Genomic DNA, 22,623 nt, shown 5'->3' with positions numbered 1-22,623 from the left:
TTCTGCAGGCAGCCAGGAGGAGGGTCTCTTCTGCACTGGGTGGAACTTGAGCACTAGGAGCTCAAAGCCCACCCCCACAGTGACATACTTCCTCCAACAAGGCCACATCTACTCCAACAAGGCTACATCTACTCCAACAAGGCCACACCTACGTGCCAAGCACATTTAAACCACTACAGAGGTATGTGATTTTTATCTCCTCCACTGAGGAGACCCCCCTGGGTGATAAACATTCCTGGTTCTCTTGAGTGCTTCTCTGTGAGTACAGGGACCTCTGAGATCTCACCAATCAGTGATGATGTTGAAAAAAGTGGCACCCTGGCTTTGAACATCTCTATGTATCTCACTACTTGTACTGAGTTTATTTCATTTTGGCATCTTTCTCTCGGCTTCCGTTAGTTTTTATTATGATGAGTGAGACAAGTAAAAAATTTAAATACTCAGAAAAAGAAAACACCCCAAATAATCTTACCAGGTAGACAGACATCATAAAAGTACTTACTATATCAGTATCCTACTGTCAGATACGCACATAGAATGAAGAGCCCAAGGGATGTCTCAACAGCTAAGGGTGCATCCAAGCCTGTCACCAAGTGGGAAGGATGACCAGAGTATGAACCCCAGGTCCATGGGTGAAATGGGAGAACTGAGTCAGGAGGTTATCCTCTGACTGTTATGTTCACTATAATACATGTGCAACAACCTCCACATCCATAAATATACATACATACATACATATGTTCATACATAAAAACATTCTTGATAGACTTGCATATCACCATGAGTTGTCTTTTGCAGCTGCCACCAGGTCCTGATCTTCCACTGCTTCCTTAGCCTATTGGAATCTGTATCCACCCCGACCTTGCTATCTGTGAGGACAGGGTCCCTGGAACATGCCTCTTCAGGTGGGCTAGCCAAGACTACTTGGATCTCAGATGGCTGATGGAGTGACATCAGACTCCTCTGACATCACCCTTTTCATCCCATCTTTCAGCCTGCAGAGGGCATGGTGTCCAGTGACAGTTGCCATGACGAGAACCATGAAGACGCATGGAAGGAGTGAGGAGGCTTGGTGCCCAGAAATGAAATGCATATCCATCCCTCCACAACACCTCTCTAGGTTGAGAGTCATTTCCAGGTCTGTTCCCCATTTTTTCCCAGTTGGGGTCAATAACAAAAGTTTTCTTCACTTGACAACCATTGCTCAGTCTTGTCATTGTTCCTAAAATCCAAGGAGGTAAGAAGATAACACAGGTTAGTATCCAAAGTTGATAATAAGACTAGTGAGATGGCTCAGTGGATAAAGCCCTGTCTTGAAAGCATGGGGACCTGAGTTTAAGTCACTAAATCCCCAGAACTGATGTAAAAAAACCAAACAAACAAAGTAGCTGCAATCCCTGCAGAGAGAAGGGAGATGCACAGGGGCATGCCCTTGCATTCACAGGCAATGAGCATCAAATACACAGCTGCAAACAAGGGGAAGGTTAGGATGAACTATCAAAATTGTCTTCTGTATAATGCTCATAGGTTGTGTGGTGGTTTGAATGATAATGACTCCCATAGCCTCATAGATTTGAATGCTTAGTCATCAAGTGGCACTACTTGAGAAGGAGTAGGAGGAGGGTCCTTGTTGAAGGAAGTGTGCTGTGCCACTGGGGGTGGCTTTGAGGTTTCAAAAGCCCAAGCTAGGCCTAGTGATTCTCTTTACCTGCTGTCTACAGAACACTAAGCTACTATTCTATCGTCACGTCTGCCTGTGTGTTGCATGTTCTCTGCCCGTGACAGTAGTAGATGAAACCTCTGAAGCTGTAAGCAAGGACCAATTAAATACTTTCTTTATAAGAGTTGCCTTGGAGCTGGGTGTGGTGGCATATGCCTTTAATCCCAGCACTCAGGAGGCAGAGGCAGGCAGATTTCTGAGTTTGAGGCCAGCCTGGTCTACAAAGTGAGTTCCAGGACAGCCAGGGCTATACAGAGAAACCCTGTCTCGAAAAACCAAAAGCCAAAAAACCAAAAACCAAAACCAAAAAAAAAAAAAAAAAGTTGCCTTGGTCATGAGGTCTATAAAGGTTTGCATATGCTTGGCCCAGGGAGTGACACTACTAGGTAGGAAGTGTGGCCTTGTTGGGATTGGTGTGTCACTGTGGGCATGGGCTTAAGACCATCACTGCCTGGAAGTCAGTCTTCCACTAGCAACCTTCAGATGAAGATGCAGACCTCTCAGTTATGTCTGCACCATGCCTGCCTGGATTCTGCTATGCTCCTGCCTTGATGATAATGGATTGAACCTCTGAACCTGTAAGCCAGCCACACTCAAATGTTCTTATACAAGTTGCCTTGGTCATGATGTCTGTTCACAGCAGTAAAACCCTAACTAAGACACAGCTTCTTCATATCAATAGTACCGTGACTAAGACATATGCTGAAAGACTCTGAGAGGAGCCCCTCACTCAGGCCTCAGGACAATAGTGGACACCCAAGAACTCATGATAGACCGAGCTTGTTGCAAACCACATGAGGCTTTATTCGGGGAAAGCCAGTCGCTCTGGGGACGACTCATATCCCACGCAGGGGTAGAGGAGGAGTCGACCTCGAGAGGAAAGAGGTCCCAGTTTTTATAGGCCCTCAGGGGAGAAAAGAGAAGGGGGGAGTAGGGGAATTCCAGATCTAAACAATGGTTATTCTCAAGAAATGGGTATGGGAGGGGTACAAGGAAAGAGTCTGGTGCAGGTGTAGCAACTCAGGATTGGCCGGGCTGTGGTTGCTGGGGAGATTTTTCGACTCTTTCCCAGCAACCAATATCACAAACACCTGGCAGTGAGGTGTAGCAGTGGGCACACACCTGGGTTCAAGGAACGGTCAAAACATTGGCAGACACACAGGTTCAAGGAGTGGCCAGAGGATTGTGCACCTCTATTTTTCTAAATCAGTGAAGCTAGTTCTGCTAACACTGACGTCTATCTTGCCAATTTCAGGGCTTCTGTGTCCTTTTACATTCTGTCAGGATCTTTCAATGCCCTCCCTGAATCCTCACAAAGATAGAGCAATAAACTTAAAAAGTGGTAACAGATTCATAAAACATTAAAATGACAAGGGATTTTTGGAGCATGTCTAAGCGCTCAGACACAATTTTCTTGGGTTCCCTCAAATCACAAACCAAATGTCCCTATACATTGCCCAGGTTCTGGGTGGCGGGTAACAGCACACATGCGTAGTTGATGTTGTCCTGACATGTCAGCCTTGAGACGCAGTGACACTAATCTTCCTCCCAGCACATGTCCTGTGACATCATCGCCAATGCAAGGCCTCAGGCCCTGACTTCCAAATGGGACAGCTTGGGAAAAGCAGGCCTTCTAGAGAATCAATCTGCTTCATGGGACACCACAGTGTCACATGATGCTTTTCCGCAAACAGATGAAAGGAATTAAGGAGGCACCATTTCTTCTTCGGAATACAAGGTTTATTTGAAGCCAAGTTTCCCTGTCTCTGGAGTGTGTTCCCCTCTGGTGTGAAGGCTGACAACCTGCTAGGCTAGATTTGTTTCTTTCCCTCCTTTAATATATTTTTCAGTTTCATCTTTTCAGAGAAGGAAGAGGCACACACTAACCATGGAAGTTTCTGAGCATGCAGGAACCCCTAGGGAGTGTTTATCAAAGGACCTGGAAGGTTTGGGGGGCAGAACTGACTAAGCCTCAGGCTAGAAGGCAGAGATGCAAGAGGAGGGGGGAGAGCTTGAACACAGACACTCATATTCTGTGTGGGTGACAAAAGGGAAAACTTTTATAAAAGGGGTTATTAAAATTCAGAGATGCCAGATGCCTCCAGCAAGCTTCCTAGGGGAATTGAGTGTGAGGCCTTTCATTTCAGAGCTCTAAACAACAGGGACTTCCATTTTCAATTTTAGTAGAAAAATGTAGGCTTTCTACAGTTCTCCATACAAAAGGGGGTGTTTATGAAGACGTGTTGCTATATGTATATGTGCAACTTCCAATATATTTTCCAATATATTTGCCAATAGAAAATACATATATTTATTAAATCAGCATCCAGTTTCCAAAGTTTTAAACTTCTCCATAACATCCGTGTATAAATGGCAAAAGCAGAGATCTCTCTTATTTTTATAATCTGTCAAACCTCAAAAACATGAGTAGTATTTTCGACTGTAGCAATACAACATAGTGAACATGGTCTGTAGTGTTGACATGCTTCATTAAGGAGTTCCCTGAGGGAGAGCTGTGTTGCTACAGGAAGAATAGATACGTAACTATTCAGATCTGGTAGAAGTGGCTTCAGGGAGGTGATGCTTTTGCCTTGATACATACAGTGAGACAATGATTTAGGAGTGTTTGTGTGTGTGTGTGTGTGAGAGAGAGAGAGAGAGAGAGAGAGAGAGAGAGAGAGAGAGAGATTCTCACGGCATCATTCACTGAAAAGGGCACTCAGAAAAAGCACCTTAATCCACAGAGATAACCCAACACAGAAGGCACCAAACACTCTCCTTCAGAGTGTGTTTGGACTACCCTGGACGCAAGACAGCCAAAAATTCATATGCAGGCATCACTATAGCAAAGGATCCATCAATCCAATCAAGTGACAGTCACATCAACCATTGTTAGAAGACCTTCATTGCTAAACTAACTGAACTAAAGTTACCTACAATAATGTCATCTCAAAATGCTTAAGAGTCACTTCTTCAAAGTCTGTAAGCTATTTCATTCTCTGTATCTTACAGGTCAATCCATGATTAACATGCCATTACTACTACTACATCTTTACGGGTAACTTCATGACTAATATCCCATCACTGCTAGGACATCATCCCTTCAGACAAACTTTGGCGTTTAACTCTATGCACTTCAAAAAACTGATCATCCTTTCCAATTCAGCACAACATTGCCAGATCACTTACTTTGGCAACAGCCAACAGCTCTCTACCTGGACGTAAGACCTGTTCAACAAGAGGGAAATCACACATGGTACTGGAAACCTAGCCAACTACTCAATATTGAAGTCATGGTTATCAGGGGAGAATCTATAGCCATCTAAACATTTAATCTTACACTACAGATGGCTGTAGCCTTCCATCCTCATCAAGGATATTTCCCTTTGCAACAGATAAGTACTACAAAAGAAAACCACAACCAATGGAAATGTAGATAGAGCTGTGGAGCCCAATCCAAATGGATACATCTACAAATTACTCCCAACACAGAGAACACTGAGGAAGCGTGAGGGGTATTGTAAGAGCCAGAGGATGAGGGAATTATGCTATGAGATTGTGTCTCCTGGTAATGTCAAAAGCTCACCCATAAAGTTTCACTAGCATGACTATCTAAATATGAACTGAACGGGGATGACACCTGTGGACAATGCAAAGTCGATGAGGGCAATGTCAAGAGCCCTCAACACCATACAAAGGACTACAGGCAACAGAGAAAAGCTGAGAGCAGGAGAGGTGGCCTTCTCCTGGGAAGAGAGCACCAATTGGCTGTCTAGTGCAGCCAGGGCACTGAAACAGCCCTGAAAATATACATACAAGTAACATTATATGGCTGAGCAAATTGTATTTAAAAAGATATGTTTGTATATGCATATGTGGATGCAATAACAATAGGTGAAAAAGAGGTCATGAATTTGAAAGAGAGTAGAGAGTGATATGTGGGAGGGTTCAGAGGGAATGAAAAAAATATTGTAATTAAATTATAATATCGGGAAGTCAAACAAACAAACTTTACAGCCTTCTGTGATCTTAAGCACCTCCTAATGACATTAGCTCCAAATATTCAGGTGGAGGAAAGACTGAGTAGTATAGGTTGCATGCAGGCAGAAATTAGTCCATAGTATAAAGAAATAAAATGAGAAATAGTGTCAGCTTTTGGTTTTCTTATAGAGAGTTAGAATAAAAGCAAACAAAGAGGAGAAACGTAATGGGCCTACAGAAGATTCTCAATGTTCTTAAACTCATTATTCAATAATGAGAGCAAAGCAAACAAGTTATCTGAACCTAAGCAAACCATAACAATTTTAATACAAATATAAACCACCACAATCATAAACAATAGGAGTTCTGTCGACATTCCCTGCTGAGACGTTTCAAAAGATGATGAACTATGAAATGAGGCAGAGCTGATTAAGATCGACCCTTGGTTATGTGACCTTTTTATCTGGAAACCAGGGAGCATATTATAACCAAGTTTGCCTGCTCAGAACTTTCTACAGCCTCTGAAGGAGCCAAGCTAATTAGACGTGAAATATCAACTGGAGAGCAATTACAGCCTGACAGGAAAGTACCCCAGCAGTGCCGCATATTTTAGAAATTTATACTTTTAAGCAAATCTCCAGTTTGTCTCTGTACTGTAAGTTTAGAAGCAGCAGTATAACCTGGTGGTAACTTTCAGTGTGGAGCCCTGCCATACACTCCTGTATTTATTTGCATGTCTCGTTTGCATCCTTTCCCATATGCCTGTCCAGTTTTGTTTTGTTTTTTTCCTGCTAACTCTCCTCCTTAACTTGGACAAGGAAAAGCATGTCTTGGTTGATTGTAGCAGAGTCTTATTTTCAAGCACAGAAAAATTCAAGTGAATTAATTAATCCGCAAACTCCAGTTGTTACCTGGTGCCCATCTCTACGAATAGCTAGGGCTTTTTAAAAAAAAACATATTTTTTTTTATTTTTAAATTTATGTGTGATTGTGTGTTTCTCTGTGTGTTGTGTGTGTTATGTGAATGTGATAGCAGGCATCTCAGAGCCTAGAGAAGTGCGACTTCCCCAGAGATGGAGATACAGTTAGTTTTGAACTGTCTGATATGGGTGCTAGGAACAGAACTCAGATCCTCTGCAAGAATAATCAATACTCTTAACTACTGAGCCATCTCTCCAACCTCAGTTGAGGTATTCTAAAATCATCTTTTGTTTGGAGCCTAGCTTAGAACAGGGACTGAGGTTAGGACTCAGGTACAGTCATTGTATGTGAGAATGGAGAGCATTCACACTGGGAGGTCGTGCAGGCCTCACTGAGAATGCTGCAGTTCCCACTCTTACATTCTGTTGGTCATGTAAGAAAGTCACACTAGCTTTGCAAAAACCAAATAAGCAAGGGAAGCCAGCAACCATGTAGAACAATTCACCAGCGAGAAGGTGGCTGGTCCCTGTCTTGATCCCTGGACTTTACCTGGAAGCATTAATATTTTCAGGTCCTGTGTGCTCACTGAATCAAGAATATAATGCACCAGTCAGCAAAGCAAGCTGTCACTTCCTTGTGATCTATACTGCTTTTATTTTATTGAAAATGAAGAGAGAAGACGCTTGAAGTCTTTAACTCTGGCTGTCTTCAGGATTTGTCTCTCTTGCTTAACTGAAATTTATCACTGCTGCAGGGTGTAAATATGGCCGGAAAAAATGTCAAAACACTATTTTACTATTTTTACAGTTTCACATTTCTGTAGCTCATTAAGCTTGGGGAGTAGGCCTAATTACAATAGAGCTCGTGTGAATGTGGATGTCTCATTCATCAATTATATGCTCAGAGACCAAGCGACCATAACACAAACAATGGAAGCTACAAAAATAAGGCCTGGACAGGGTTGGTCTGTGCTGTTCAGTCTTGCAGAAGCAGCTTTCAGAGTCTGAATCGTTTTCACGGGTCTGACTCGAGGAATAGTGTTTGCTTGACTCATTTCGGAGTTCACACACTCACAATGACAATTTCTTTCATTTGTTTCTATAAAAGCTATTATTATTATTACAAATGTGAGTAGCAGTGAGGACTGAGCGAATGGCCTCACTCATGCTAGACTAGTATTCTCCCAAAAAGCTATAGCCTCATCTTATTAAAAGTCAACTTAGACAGAACCATTCACTCTATCCTTGAACTGCAGCTTATTCAATCGTTGAATTTGCCATCCTCCTGTCTCAGCCTCCATGGAAGCTGGAGTTATGGCCTAGACAGACCTGGAGTTGTATAGAATCTTTGACCAGAACTTTCCATCCGATACTTTCACTTCTTTTCAGAATTCAAACTTGCTGAAAATAATCTCTGGAGCAGACTTCAAACATCTGAGGTATACATTAGTAATATATGTTATGCGTGCGTGTGCACACACACACACACACACACACACACACACACACACGTACAGACTTTCCCAAGTTTGTGCTATCTGTGAGCTCTAGAGTCAAAGTCATCTAATTTTTAAGTGTCTCCAAATAACAAGAAGCTGGATCAAAACCTGGGAATCTTAACTGTATGCCAATAGAAACAGAACATGGCCTGTTCAGACCGTGGCTGGCCCAGATGGACATTGATTTTCAGAGCAGAGCTATTGCTGCTGATAGCAATGCACTCCCTCCTCACCCCTCTACATTTCTGTTGGAGTCTCCATCACATCTCTGGAGTCCTTTCTGACTTCACATTAGCTTCTCCTGGATACCCAAGCACCTCTCCATCCATCTGCACCTCTGATATTAGCCAAAGGTATCCATCTTATTTTCTTAGGTCTTGTTCAAACCAGAACCTTCCAGATGGACACATTGGGTCTAATCTTGTTTGTATGATATTTGGCTGTTACAAAGCTTATGATGTTCCAGGACCTCCAACAGAGCCTAGTGTCTAGTTCTGGCATGGGTCCTGTATGCATGAACTGTAGCAAGATGCAGCATCATGGTTCCCAAGTTTGAATCTGTAATCAGACCTCAAGGAAAACATTCTATATGCAGAGTATGGATGAGGGGTAGCGTAAGAAACTCATAGGGTTAAATGACTAGGGAGTAATGGGTGTTCTGCAGCAAGCATGGAGGCAGAATTCTTGCATCTTACAAAGAACTTCTGTAGCTGCTGCTATTAGGTAGCTCCAGTTCAGAGCCTGACTTGCTCACTGTGCTCACACATGGAGGGCACTGAGACTTCATATGAACTCACCCCTCCCTTCACATAGGCTCACCCCTCCCTTCACATGAACTCACCCCTCCCTTCACATGAGCTTACCCTCCCTTCACATGGGCTCACCTTCCCCTCATATGTAGCCATTCCTTTGTTCATATAAGGCCATCCCTTCTTCTCGCTCTGCCCTAGAAGTGGGACAATTATCCTCTTCCCAGGCCTCCTACTCCCTCCGTTTCCTTACCTCCCGTGTCGTGCCTCCAGTGCAGGTTCTTTGTGGGATGCAGTGGTCCTCTGATGCTGCTGAACATGGCTCTTTCCAGCAAGAGCTCAGAGGGATCATTGTGCCATGTTCTTTACCATGTAATTCATCTCCAAGCTGAGTTGTTAAAAAGATGATTCCCTTCTCAACCTTTGTCTTCATAGCAGGGAGCCATCCATCACCTCTGGGTAATTGTGGAAGAGCCCATATGGTCTACCGAAGTGAAACTGTTTACCCTCAAGCTTTCGGAGGGGAAAACATATGGATTCCTGTGATATTGATCAGTGGGTGCCATAGGCTAGCATTTCACAGAGGTATTACCAGAGTGATCTGGAAGCACACTCTAAGAATGCCACAAAGCACCCAGCAGAGATCCTGCTTAGTACCACAGAGCATGAGAGACATTTCCGGAGTAGAAAGTCTTAGTGCTTAATTTCAACTAACAATCTGCCAGAGCCTTAGATCTCAAATTTAACATTTTCAGCCAACGAAAACATCATCCAAGGCCAACACCGGTGTGCCAAGTATGATCATTAGGGCTTTAATTAAGATATCAGAATATGAATCCCAGCATCTTCTCCGTCTACTGGGGGGGAGGGGGCGGTGCTGAACTAGTTGACTAAACTCCCTGATGTGATGTTCAACCTTTGTAGGCTGAGAAAATGAAAGATGCATGCACTGGCATTCATTTTGAATCAATCAGCTCATTAATTTTTTAAAACTTAGGTGCACATTTGAGTAAATGTGTCTGAGTACCTGTGGAGGGGAGAAGAGAGTGTCAGGTCCCCCAGAATTGGAGTCATAGGTAATTGTGTGCCACCTGATGTGGTGCCGGGAACTCAGTTCAGAGCCTCTGAAAGAGCACTGAGCCATCTCTCTAGCCCTTTATCCCAGTGGTCTGAGGAGAAAACTGTGTGTGCACCCGCCCTCCCAATGCCACATTCTTTGAAAAGTCACTCAGAGGGGAACGTCTGAAAGTCAGCTGACTCCAGATAAAAGGTGTCTGTGAAGATCCATGCAGCGATCAGAGTCTAAGGCACTGTGAAAAACACAAGGTGAGTGCCTGGCCCACCTTGTCGCATGACCAGTGAATACTCTTGCACCAGTGAGTGCACTCTTCAGTAATGGCTCTCTACTCTGAAGGATTGATGCCTCAGGTCTACCCAGGGGGCTTGGTGATAAGAAGACAAGGAGTCCATGTGTCCTTGTGCTTCTGGCTTAGTAAAAGGATACGCAGGAAGGAGTGAGGTAGAGTGCACACTTGAGAACTTTTTAATCTGCCCAACTGACCATGGCTCCCATTCATTTCTTTGAGAAGGCAAAATAGCGCAGCCACTTTGGAAATGGTCAGGTAGCTCCCCAAAACACACATGTGCCCTGGAGCCAAAAGCTCGGGATTTTTTTATATGCTTCCCCAACTTGAAAAAAAAACCTTATTTATACAGGCAGGAATCTGTGTCCTGATGTTTATAACAGCATTGGTTAAAATACCCAAGATCTCTCTATATAACCAGAGCCTACATCAGTTGATGAACACATGAAGAAGTGCCATGCACCTGTGCAGCAAGATATTATTTGGCCTCTAAAGAAATGAAGCCCAGTTATATGCTATAACATCCATGACCCCTGTAAACAACACATTCAATGACAGCAGCTGCCCAGAAAGGCACATGTGCTATATGACCACAGACATGTGAAAGTCCACAGTAGAAAAGTCTACAGTGACAAGACATTGGTGAATATCAAAGAGAGGGGTGTGTGCGTGATGACTAGTATTGACTCTCAACTTGACAGGTCTGGGAAGCCTTTAGGAGGCATGCCTCACAGGTGTGAGGAATTATTTAGATTAGGTTAACCTCTGGGCGTGCTTGGGAGGGATTATCTTGCTCAGGTTCATTGCAGACCCAATCTACAGGAGAGCTTATGTCTCTGCCTGCATACAAGGGAGCTATGCACCAGCAATGATCACTTTTTACTCCCAGGACAGTGTGACCAGCTGCCTCAATAGTTTCCCAGATGATGGATACACCCTTATGTTAGCCAAGAGAATCTGTTCTCACGTTGCTTGTATCCCTGTGTTTTGTCACAGCAAACTATACAAATAACTAAGGTGGGAAGAGAGGAAGTTGAGACAGAGGGGTAACAGGAAAGGTAACCAGATTTCTTTTGAGGTGCTAGGAATGTTCTAGAACCAACTGCTGATTCTCACACATACCCATGAATATACAAAAGCACTAAGCTGCATGCTTTGAACTGTGGCTTGGGTGGTGTGGGGGGGGGGAGGGGGGTTGAAACCCAATCAAACAGTTTAAACTCTCATGGTCCTATCTGTGGCTTTCTCTCTTCACCATTCTGAGCAAAGTGCTGCAGGCTTCTGGATTTTAATGTGGGAACACCTTTGAGGATCTAGAGAAACTGTGAGGTAGCCTACTTCCTCCTCAATGTCAGGTAATGGCTAACCTGAGAACAGCAGTATGACACACCTGTGCTCCCTTTTAACAAGCATTTGTCATCACAATGTGGGGAACATTAAGAACAGTCAAGGGAGAACAGGAGAACTAAAGCCATGGGTTTCATTTCCCAGCCCCACCTCTGCTGCTAGGCAACTGGTCAATTATGGCTGGGCTCAAGTTTAAGAGCTGCTCACCTGACTTACTCTGTCCCAGGTTCCCTGCCTGCAGAAAATCTGCACAAGGAGTCTCTTTCTAGGTCTCCTTGCCTGCAGTGGAGTGTCCTGTAAATAATTGCACATAAAAGATCTGGCAACAATGGAGCAGTCATATTCCAGGAAAGAGCTGGTTAACTGAATTTGGTCTCTCTGACTGCTAAACCCCCAGAGTTTGCTGTGTGCAATAGAGGGAAGCAGGCTGAATTCTTGTCTCATGCAATGTTTATATCTTTTTGTTTTCTGAGAGCAGCCTCAGCTCATGGTGATGTGAGCATAAACCCAGCTTTCTACTTCTACATTAGAAGTAGAAGTCACTGGAGCCTTAGGGGTCTTTATACAGTTACATTTTAAGGGGATCACAGGACGAAGGCAGTTAAAGTCAAAATTAAAACATGGATATAGTTGACACAGAGGGTGCCAATGGGGTAACCCTTCTAGGGTAATCAGTCAGTGCTCATAAAAAGTCATGAATCCTTGTGGCTTCCACTATAGAACTCAGTGGACAGAGTCTAGGACATCAGTGCTCCACAGTCCCTCTGGTCTTGGCCCTAACTATCTTGTCTTTCAGTCAGAAAATGCAGGCTGCTTCTGTCATCCTCTGGGCTTGTCTGAAGTTCCATAGGCTCAAACTTTGGATCTTGCTGGTCTCTGAAGGCAAAGCTTGATTTCATTTCCTACAATTAAATGTCTGTTCCTCCTTTACCATCCCAGAATCATCTAACAGACATGCTTCCAGGAAGATCTGCCAACTTGCCAAAAGGCAGACAAGGCCCATTGTGTCAGATAGATAGAGATATATTATATATGGTGATTTAAATTTGAAATTTTCCTTTAAATCTCAGCCAAAAAAGCAGACAGAAAGCGTACCTGTCTATAAGTGACACTGACAATGGCCACTCTCCCTGGAGTACCCTGCCCATTGAAATGAGGAGGGAAGTGACAGGTCTCTCTGAGATCCAATGTCACATTTTGAGGAATGGAAATTCTACATTCTGACTTACTGATGTATAAGAGGAAAGTTCTACTGGTATTTCTGAGATACAAGTACACACATATAAATATACCTCACTCATCCCCACACACACAGAGGGGAAGGAGAGGAAAAGGGAGAAGAGAGAGAGTGAGAAAGGGGGTGAGAGGAGAAACAATTTGGCGGACTTTATAGTTCTCAATGTGTCTTCCTGATATTGTCCTTCAAACTATCGAGTACCTCAGGAGAGTAATGTCAGCCTTACCCCAAGGAGGATCCCTAAATGTGCCTCAGTGCCCCCACAGGAAAGACAAGGCAAGAATTAATGCAAGTCTTTAGGCTTCTGTCCATATCTCCCATGGTCTACGTCGTCATCCCTTGGAATCTGAACAAATGCACAGACCACCAGAGGGAGATCTATTTTTGTTTAGTAAAGTGGCAAAGTCATGTCATGGATAACCTAGAAAATGGGGCCGCAGCCAGGGAAGCCTGAAGTGAGCCTGACAGCCTGAGCTAACCAAGTTTGGGCCAATCATAGGGACTCTGGCTCTTGTTTGGTTGATTGATTGATTAGTTGATTGATTGAGTTTTGTTTGTGTAGTGTTCTTGGAGACTACCTCACAGTCCCAGTGAAGTGCTGCTAATTGGCACTGCCCTTGGTACAAGTCTCATTCTGGAATCATTCTCCCCCAACAAAAGCAGCAGTCCAGAAAGATTTACAGTATTGGGTTGCCCCAAGAGCTGAAGTTCAAACAAAGTCATTGCCTTCTTCCATGGAAGACGTACATGGGATAAAGCGCTGAGACAGATGGCACTGCCCACGGTGACACGGGCTGAATTGTGTTTCGGCAGCTGGAAGTATTGCCCATTATTTATCTCATTCTTTTTCTGCACAATAAAACAAACCAGACCGTTAATCTACCATGGATGAATATTATTATATGCCTTAGAAGGTTTGCAGAGGAAAACTGGGTTCACTGTGGAGAATGTCTTGCTCCTGTTTCATATTGAAATGCCTAGAAGTCTCCCAAGAGACCATGTCAAGGATAAAATGTATCCATTGCGATGCATTTGCTAATTTCATGAGCGTTCTGAACTCATCTGCACGGCTTAATATAGAAATTCTTTGAACCTGAACAGACATACAAAAATGTGGAATTTATTCAATGCCATTTTCTGTAAAAATATAGCCATACAACTGCCAGTTTCCTGTGTGTGTGTGTGTGTGTGTGTGTGTTACACAAATACATATTCAGTTCAGATCTACTGAAACAAAAATCTACTTGGCTCTTCCTTATAGTCTAAGATCTCCTCATTTTTCTCCTGATTTATTTCCCCTTATTTTGGACAGAGAAAGGCTGTCCTTAAAATGTCAGCATTTTGTGCAGAAAAAGCATTAATTGATTCCCCATCAAAAAATTTCAAATTTCCAAGCAAATAGTAAAGATAAATGAGTGTTTTTGAATTGGGGGTTGGGTGGGAAAAGACCCATCACCAGTGGCTTTGACATGGTGGTAAATAAGCCCTTATGCTTTCTTGACTTCCTCCACAGAGCTCAGTTCTGTGAATTCTCAGGCAAGGTCTGAAAGGCAGCTGTTTGGGTAGGGCAAGGGTTGTACTGGAGACTATGCCCTTCCTCTGGTCCTTAGGTCTCCACATTCCTTCTTCACAGAATGCTTTGTTCTCCAGTTCTTCCATGCCCTGGTTGAGCTATGATTGGAGGAGAGCCTGGGAAGGGGGAGGGGAACAGCAGGCATCACCACAACATTATTCACAAGTACTTTCTGTACCCAGCCAATCACAACACAGGAGCAATTGCAAAGATGTAACACTGAGATATTCCTGCTTTGTATATGAAGTCAGGAAGACAGCCATACCATTGCCTGAACATTTCAGATATCCCAAGAAGGGAGGATGGGAAGAAGAAAGGGGGAGGGAGGAGGGAAGGAGGAGGGAGAAAATAAGTCAGTTCATCTAATTTACCATGACTTGAGTAAATCAGAAAAGCTACCCCCCCTCTCTCTCTTGTGGACATTGGCCAAAGCCTGGGGATGTTTTCCATGATGGCTCCCTCTCACTGGCTCTCTGAAGCTCATCTCTCCACTTCTACCATGGGGCTGTTGGTCCACTATGCACCTGCTTGCTGACTTCCATTGCAGAACCTACATACTTCCTTAGACTCAACGCAAAAGTACAGCCACGTCTGCACCTCTTTTCCATCTCTTTCATCCTGGCAGCTGACAACGTTTATAGTTTGCCTGCCCTGGTGTTTTCCTTCAAATTCAAATAAAATAGAGTTTCCTTATGCATCAATTTTAAAATTATTTTATTAATGAGATTATGAAGCCAAACAAGGAAAAAACGTTACCTTGGTGACCAAGATAGCAACACATATGAGCAAAAGTGCTGGGGCACGGATGTTCAGTGAGCAGCAAGAAGGCTAACATGGAGCTTTCTTGACTTCTCTTGGCTAAGAAGGAGCACAAAGTCTCCCTGAGTCCCTGAAGGCAGTCTCTAAAGATGGCTCTGTTTGTCTCAGTTATTTCCCATTGAGCAAGACAGGGGACTGGAGAGAAGACAAAGTGGTTAAGAGTACTTCCTGTTCTTCCAGAGGACACAGGTTCAAATCCTAGCACCCACATGGCAGCTCACAATCATCTACATTCTGAGGAATTAGACATCTTCCTCTGCCCACCCCTGGGAATCAGGTACACATATTATGCATAGACATATGTATAGGAAAAACACCCTCAACGTAAAATGTTTTAAAAAGGAAAGACATAAAATAATTCCATACAATCTGTCACTAGCTGAGTAACTTTGAGTCTAAATATAGCAATACAGAAGCAGGGCATGCTACCTTGAAGCTAGAATACCACCAGACCATCCTTGTACCTTAGCTTGACCTGCGTAGCAGAAGCCATCAAGTACTCTGACCTGTGGCCCAGGTGAATCTGTCCTCTACCCAGGAAGGGTTTAAGAGTTATTGGGATTGATAAAGTGCACCCATTGGAATCTAGAAATGTCTTTCAGGCATTATTTCTACAAATCCAATAGGTACCTTGCCAATATGGTGATATTATTTTAAACTCTAGACTCTACAATCTTACTGGATTATCTATAATATAAAATTGAAAGAAAGACATCTGTGTAATTAAATCAAATGTCCCCTGTGATGCTTCCAAAGTGGTTCTGTTCCCTTCTGGGATTCTAGTTTAAAAACACAGAAATAATCTCCCATGACGAGGAAACCCTCTGCAGCTGCTTGTGATTGGGTACAAGGAAGGCTGGAGGAGCAGACTGGGCTTCCATGTGGGGCTTCGGCCCTTTGGTTTGCTATAGCAGCTTTCCAGGCTTGCCATGGCCTTTGCTCTGACTCCTGCACGCTGGGCAGGAGTAACAGGTTTTTTTTTTTTTTTAAATGGGCAGTCTGATATGTCTCTGGCGATATGGAAGACAACCCAACAGAAGAGACTGTATAGTGACTGAGTGGGGAGGAGGAGGAAAGAAAGAGGGGGGAAGTGGGATAGGGAGAGGAGGAGGAAGGGGAAGAGGAAGAGGAGGATGTCAAGGAGACAGGAGATGGAAAAGAGGGAAGGGGAGAGGGGGAGAGGGGAAAGGAAAGGGGGCTTTGTTTGGTCTTTCTGATCACACCACTACAAATCATCCCCAGTGCTTCTTAGTCTACATGCAAGTTCAGTCACCAGACCCTGGAACACGCTAGCTACGTCATTTTGCACACTGGCTGCCTGTGCTGCATTTTAAAAGACCTCATTCTAAGTGGACAAGAGTACTTGATGTCACATAAATACTCTCAAGAGATTCAAGGCAGGAAGAACTTTCTCAGCTAGACCACCCACCCTCTAGAGTGTTAAGAGAGAGATGAGGAAGGGATTCAGAGGCCTCAAGTAGAAGGCATTGCCTAAGGGGCCAACAGCAGGCACCTTATCTGCATTTCAGGTATGGTACCTGTGGGCAGCTGGTAGTACAGTTCCTTCTTCTCTAGAGTTATAATGTGGGGATGGGCAGCCATGTGCTGGTCTCCTTCATGTGTCCTCTGGACTCCTAAGTCAGGAAACCTTAAGCGGTAGGTGTGTCTCTTTCCAATACATCAAGGCTAGGGGAGAGGATAATGGGCTAGCCAGGTTCTTCCTAGTGGGACTCAAGAAGGACCATAAAGAATCTGAGCCCTCTGAGATATTTGTCCAGAAACCTGTGCCACTGCTGGTATCTAGAGTACATTCACCACGTCTATCCTGTCCCTTTCTGATGGCCTGGCTAGTCAATCCATGGCCCTAGACAGAAGGCGATGCTGACGGGTGTGTTACGTCCAGGGATGGGTTCCTCATGTATCCTGTCTCTTAGGGGTTGTGTGTATAACTGTAGATATATCAATGGTCTATATGGAGGCTCGCCTTGCATGGGCCAGGTCTCTTCTTCGATTCTTCTCATTTAGTGCACATGAACAGTCAATAGCTTGTGTCCTTGTGTGTGGTTTTGCTGAGAAAAACTGGGAAAGACAAAGAGTTACCTTCATCACCAAAAGTAGGAGACTGCACAGGGGCAGGACTTCATGGTCATACTCTTATAACAAGGAAGCATTTCCTGAGCATTGCATTCTCAGCCAGCAGAGCCCCAGGACAGATGTCTGGTGGCACCAGAACTACAAAGAGCTCAGCACCTCAGAGCTCTGTCCCATGTATCTTGTTCTTTTGTTACTTTCCTGCAGTTGCTATGAGAAACCATGTCAACCTCAGCACTCTAAGATAGTTCACATCTCCTGTCTTGCAGAGCTGATTTACACTGTTGAACAAGGCTAACCCCCTCCAGAAAGTCGATAGAGAGAATTCATTTTCTGCATTATCAGCCTGTGGTGGCCATTGGCAACCTTTGGCTTGTTGGCTATACCAATTCATCTGACTCTGTAGTCACATTTCTATATCCTCTTGGGTCTTGCTGTGCCTGTCTCAGACAAGGACACTTGTATTTGTAGCTTACCAGAGTCAGTCACACTGCAAAGGTCAACATGACCTTAAGATGTTCTAGGGTGTCTGTCATTAGCTGTAATAACATAACTGGCTAGTTTGAAGAGCAAGCTTTCATTTTCCATAGTTCTACAGGATGAGTGTTGAGGGCAAAGATGCAATACTGGTGAGGACCTTTCCTAGTCCATGGGCACATATTCCTATGTTCATTCATGGCCATTAAAGAACCTGGAAATTCAGCCTCTTTATTAAGACGGTGATTGTACTCATGGGGGCTCCCTTTACAATGTAGCTCCTGTCATAGATTCTGTTAGGGCTTGGTCTGGTGCTGCTATGTATTCATTAGCCATGATAGACCAAGAGCATGTGCCCAGGTGAAATGCTACCCCAGGACAGACTACTGGGGCAGAAATATCCAGGGAAAATTCAAACAGCTAAGACTTGGCTAGACAGCTGGGAAGTAGACAATCTAGCGAATAGAAATATTAATTAAGGGTAATCCCTCAGTAATTGCACAAAGCTAACTAAGTAAAGCATAGTCTGTGTCTCATTCATTTGGAAGCTTGAAGGGGATAGGAGTGCCATATTAATTTACAAATTCTGCTTCCAAAGGCTATATTATGTTGAGGATTGGGGGCCACTTGTGAACATTCAGGGTGCACAAACACCACAGTGCATGGATAGATCCCATCACAGGGAACCTATGGTTGCAAAGGGTAGACTGGTGCTGCTAGGATCCACAAGCACTTCAACACAGCCATGTCACTCTGTCTTGTGCTGTTGGAGAAGCCAAATTACAAACCAGACCACAATTGGGAGGGAGATGGAAATTCCACCCCATCTACAGAGGACACAGGGATTGTGTCTATCTGTGCATTGGGATCATTTACTCTGGTTTCCTCACCTGAGTTGGGGATCTTTGGTCACTCTTACCTCTAAATGGTCACTCATCCTTTCTTTGGAAATCTCAAAGACTCTCCTCTAGTCTCAGAACCAGCCCTGAGTCAGTCCAGAATCGCTTGAAGAAGGGAGCGTGTAGGTGTGGCTCCTTTCCACATAGAAATTATAGCCTCCATCATGCTACAGTATACCCATCAGGAAGTTGACAGCTGCAGTACACGTTTGCAGAGGGGAGGTGCAGACATCCATCCTGACTTGGCCAAAGTGATTGTGAATCATAGCTGGGGTCTCAGGACCCACTTCCTTAAAGTGGGTACTTCCTGCTGGGGACCTGTACTGACTGGCCTTTAGACCCAAGTCCTATTGATGTTACCCAAGGCTCAGCACTCTAGTCTTTGGTTCTTAGCTCTTCCCTTTGGCTCCATCTAGGAAACATCTTCACAGCAGCATATAGATTCCTATGTCTTAGGAACCTGAATGCCATGGACACAGAAAAACTGAGGGAAGATGAAGGTCATGCATGCCTCAGACGAAGTTTCTTAGTCCATGCTATTATTCTCTCACAGCTTGTCAAGCTACAGAATATTACACTACGACAGCCAAGATGGCTTGAGAATGAGAAGAAATAATGATAAATGAAGAATGTTTGAAATTCTGTGTACGCCTTGGATCACTGATTGTCAAAGTGAGCCTGAAGAGCACTCTGAATGCCCAGATACGCCAGAGATATCAATACTAATTTAAGTGTTTTCAGCCTCTCCTCTCAATCTCTCTCTCTCGCCCCTCTTTGTGTGTGTCTGTGTGTCTGTAAGTGTTGGCATTTCTTCCATTCCAGTCTTTTAATTTATAATTCGCTGGTACAGACAAACATCCAATAAACTATAGCACATACTTGCTGGGCTCCAGGGGTAGTAAATTCCCTACAGACATGGCCCAGCCTGCTGTATGTGTGTATTAGACAGCTTCTCTAGTAGAACTCCATACAGTTGAGAATCTCAGTTGTTACCAAGAAAAAAAAATCAGGAAGCCAGTGCACCTGAAGCTGTTGGCAGCAAAGCACAGAGAAGAGAGTGAGCATGCCAGAGTAAGTGTCACTTAGCTTGCTGTGCTGCCATGGCTTGTGACCTACAAATGGAAACGCTAAAGCTCCAACCCCCTCATTTGAAAGTAGGGTTATCAAATATTTAGTCAAGTTGAAGTTATACTGGATTGGGGTATGTCATTAATCCCGTGTACATGATTTCCTTATAAGTAGTTTGCCTGCCCAATACCATTCGGTTGGTGGCACTGTATGATGGCAATCCTAGGACATGGATTTATTTGGCTTGAGAAAAGCCCTCCCTGAATGGTGGGCCAGAATGGCACATGAAAGATGGAGTACAGTTGTGTTTCATGTTTCATTGTCTCTAAGGGAAAAGACTTGCTCTAGAATAGGTCATCACTTGGACCAATTTTCTTGAATTAATTTAAAATGTTCAAACAGTGTTCACCCCATCCTTCCCCCTCTTCTCATGATGTACACTTCACCTTAGCATCCAAGCTTACTTGTCTTTCATCTCTGGCTATTTCTTGTGTTACCTAAATTTGATGTGGTCATTTCCTCAGCATTAAAGGCTTTGATGGGAAGAGTGAGGTGGGGGTGATGTCAGTGCAGTGTATTCATGTGTGAAATTCCAAAATAAAATAAATTACTTTTAAAAACTCATATAATAGGCTGTAAATCACTCCAAGGCATTTGTAAAACCTTCATTTCTTCCTAGCTAGACCTAAAATCTATTAAATACTTCATTTAATGATGTGGGTAGAAATAAAAAAAACTGCTTTAGATAAAGTCATTTTCCCTCCACACAGCATCCCTGAGACTTCTTTTTCCTTTTCTGTTTTCAAAATCTGCCTTAGCATCCTCTGAAATCTCTCCTGCATGAACAGGTACATCCTTGGTAAGAAGGGCAAGCTGAACCTGCCCACAGCTTTGCTTACTTCATTGTAAGGATGCAGCATGTTGTGATGGAGAATGTCCATGCTTTGTAGAAGGCTGCAGCACTGCCTGTCACCAGCACTAATGCTTCAGTAGCATCAAGAGGCTCCTTGCATGAGTCTGCAGGTGTGAGTTCAGCAAATCGCCACATCTGGCATTTAAGGCAAAGTCCTCATGGTCCTAGGTTGATTGGAAGCAGGTGCAGTATCCTCTATTCCTCTATGCATGATGCATGGTGTGTGTGTGTGTGTGTGTGTGTGTGTGTGTGTGTGTGTGTGTGTGTGTTTAGAGTAATGCCAATGGGCATTCTGATGAAGCAGTAAGCCTCCTGCTGAGAAATAGCCCTGCCAATTTTCTTTATACCACCCTTGCTTCTTAAAAGCATTGTGGAATGTCTGACCTTGAGCACACCAGAGCTGTTTAATTTGTTATGCATCAGTTAGCTGCAAAGGCTAGATGAGACCATTGAATGGCTTGTTGAGATCATCCCCAGCAGTTAATGATCTGCACACATTCAGTGGCACATTTAATCAGGTAAACATCTACATGCATATTTTAAGATGAGAGCTAAACCCAGCAACCTTGGGCGTTTAAGTTATCTGGGTTCCCACTTTCTCATCTGTGGGAGGAAGAAGCAAGGTCAGTTAGGTGGCCTCCAGGGTCTTCTCATGCACTCCACGCTTCAGGACATAACAATCTTTAACATCAAGGAACACTTACCTTGGAAACGTGAATACAAATAAATGCTGGAAATTGATATCTCAAGTAGAGTTTTCTTCTTGCTAAGATTTCCAAGAAAGCTTTATAGATACAATTTTAATACACAATAACTTAATAACTATACAAAACTTTATCATGTATGCCCAAGGAAAAGTGGTCTTCCTGCAACAAGATGTGCATCCCCAGATCTCAGAACATGGCCAGGTAACATCATTCTTTGAGAGTGATGGTAAAAATAGTTATAAAATAATTGACTTAATTACTTGTGAAATTAGTCCTCGACTTGAAGCACTTGCAAGTACCTTTCTGATAAGACCCTTTGACTTCTCAGTTAGGTCAAAGAGATTCAAGCATTGCTTTCAATTTGAAAGAATCTTCAGGGAGGTCTAAAAGGGCATGCAAGAGTAGCTTTAATGCCCACACTGGGGAGTTGCTTCTGTTTCTGAAGTTGCAATGTGATTTCATACAAAACCATTATAGCGTTGAACTTGGACACAAGACAGCAGTGAACCAAAAACTAACCTTGTATGTAGCATCTGTTCCCTTGCAAAGTCCTATAGCTGGAGGACTTTCCTACATAAACCCAGGCAAGGAGAGCTTCTTCGCTGAGCTGTACAAACTCCTGCTAGCAGCATCAGTCACTAACACTTTCGTGTGATGTCCAGGGTCCTCCTTGACAGACAGCCCTGGAAGCATGCAAAGTGGTGAATGGAGAATGGCCAGCACTGTGAATTCACTCTATATGCCACAGCATCTTGCCCAATCCTCAAACAAACACAGGCAGCACCCACTACCCAGCCCTACACACAGGGAGAAGGATCAGTACAGAGAGTTAAATAACTTGTTCAACCCACCTATGCACTATGAAGTGGAGAACCCTGGGAGCCTTGTGAAACCATAGAGCATTGTGGGAGTTTTTGAGGGCTTCAGCTGACTACTGTCACATGGTTCTAGGTGATTTGTACATTATCTTTTAAGACATGGGAACCAAAGAACAATGTGAAGTAGTTTAGGAAACAACATTTTTGTTTGTTTGTTTGTTTTGTTTTTGGTTTTTGTTTTGCAATTCAGTTATAGAGATTAGAATTATGGTGGTAAGAATTATAGTGATTGTATAAAATCAAATAAGGAGTGTCTAAAACAGTTTTCTTGTTTTTAGTTAAAATGGCAGGGGTTCTCTCCTGAATTGGGTGGCAAACATTCTAGCAGAGAGTTAACAGCTATCTTAGTTAGGGTTTTACTGCTGTGAACAGAAAACATGG

At 43.6% G+C, this 22,623-nt stretch overlaps 1 long non-coding RNA gene across 1 annotated transcript; it reads left to right on the top strand.

The window, feature by feature from the left end:
• Positions 1-102: 102 nt before the first annotated feature.
• LOC110308610 lies at positions 103-19,408 on the top strand. Its single transcript, XR_002379578.1, has 4 exons — positions 103-181; positions 799-905; positions 995-1,138; positions 19,230-19,408. It is a non-coding gene; the product is annotated as an uncharacterized LOC110308610 (long non-coding RNA).
• The last annotated feature ends 3,215 nt before the right edge of the window (positions 19,409-22,623 follow it).

This window comes from Mus caroli, chromosome 13 (genome assembly GCF_900094665.2).
Source record: "Mus caroli chromosome 13, CAROLI_EIJ_v1.1, whole genome shotgun sequence".
NCBI lineage: Eukaryota > Metazoa > Chordata > Mammalia > Rodentia > Muridae > Mus > Mus caroli.
This window is presented reverse-complemented; position numbering and strand designations above follow the sequence as displayed.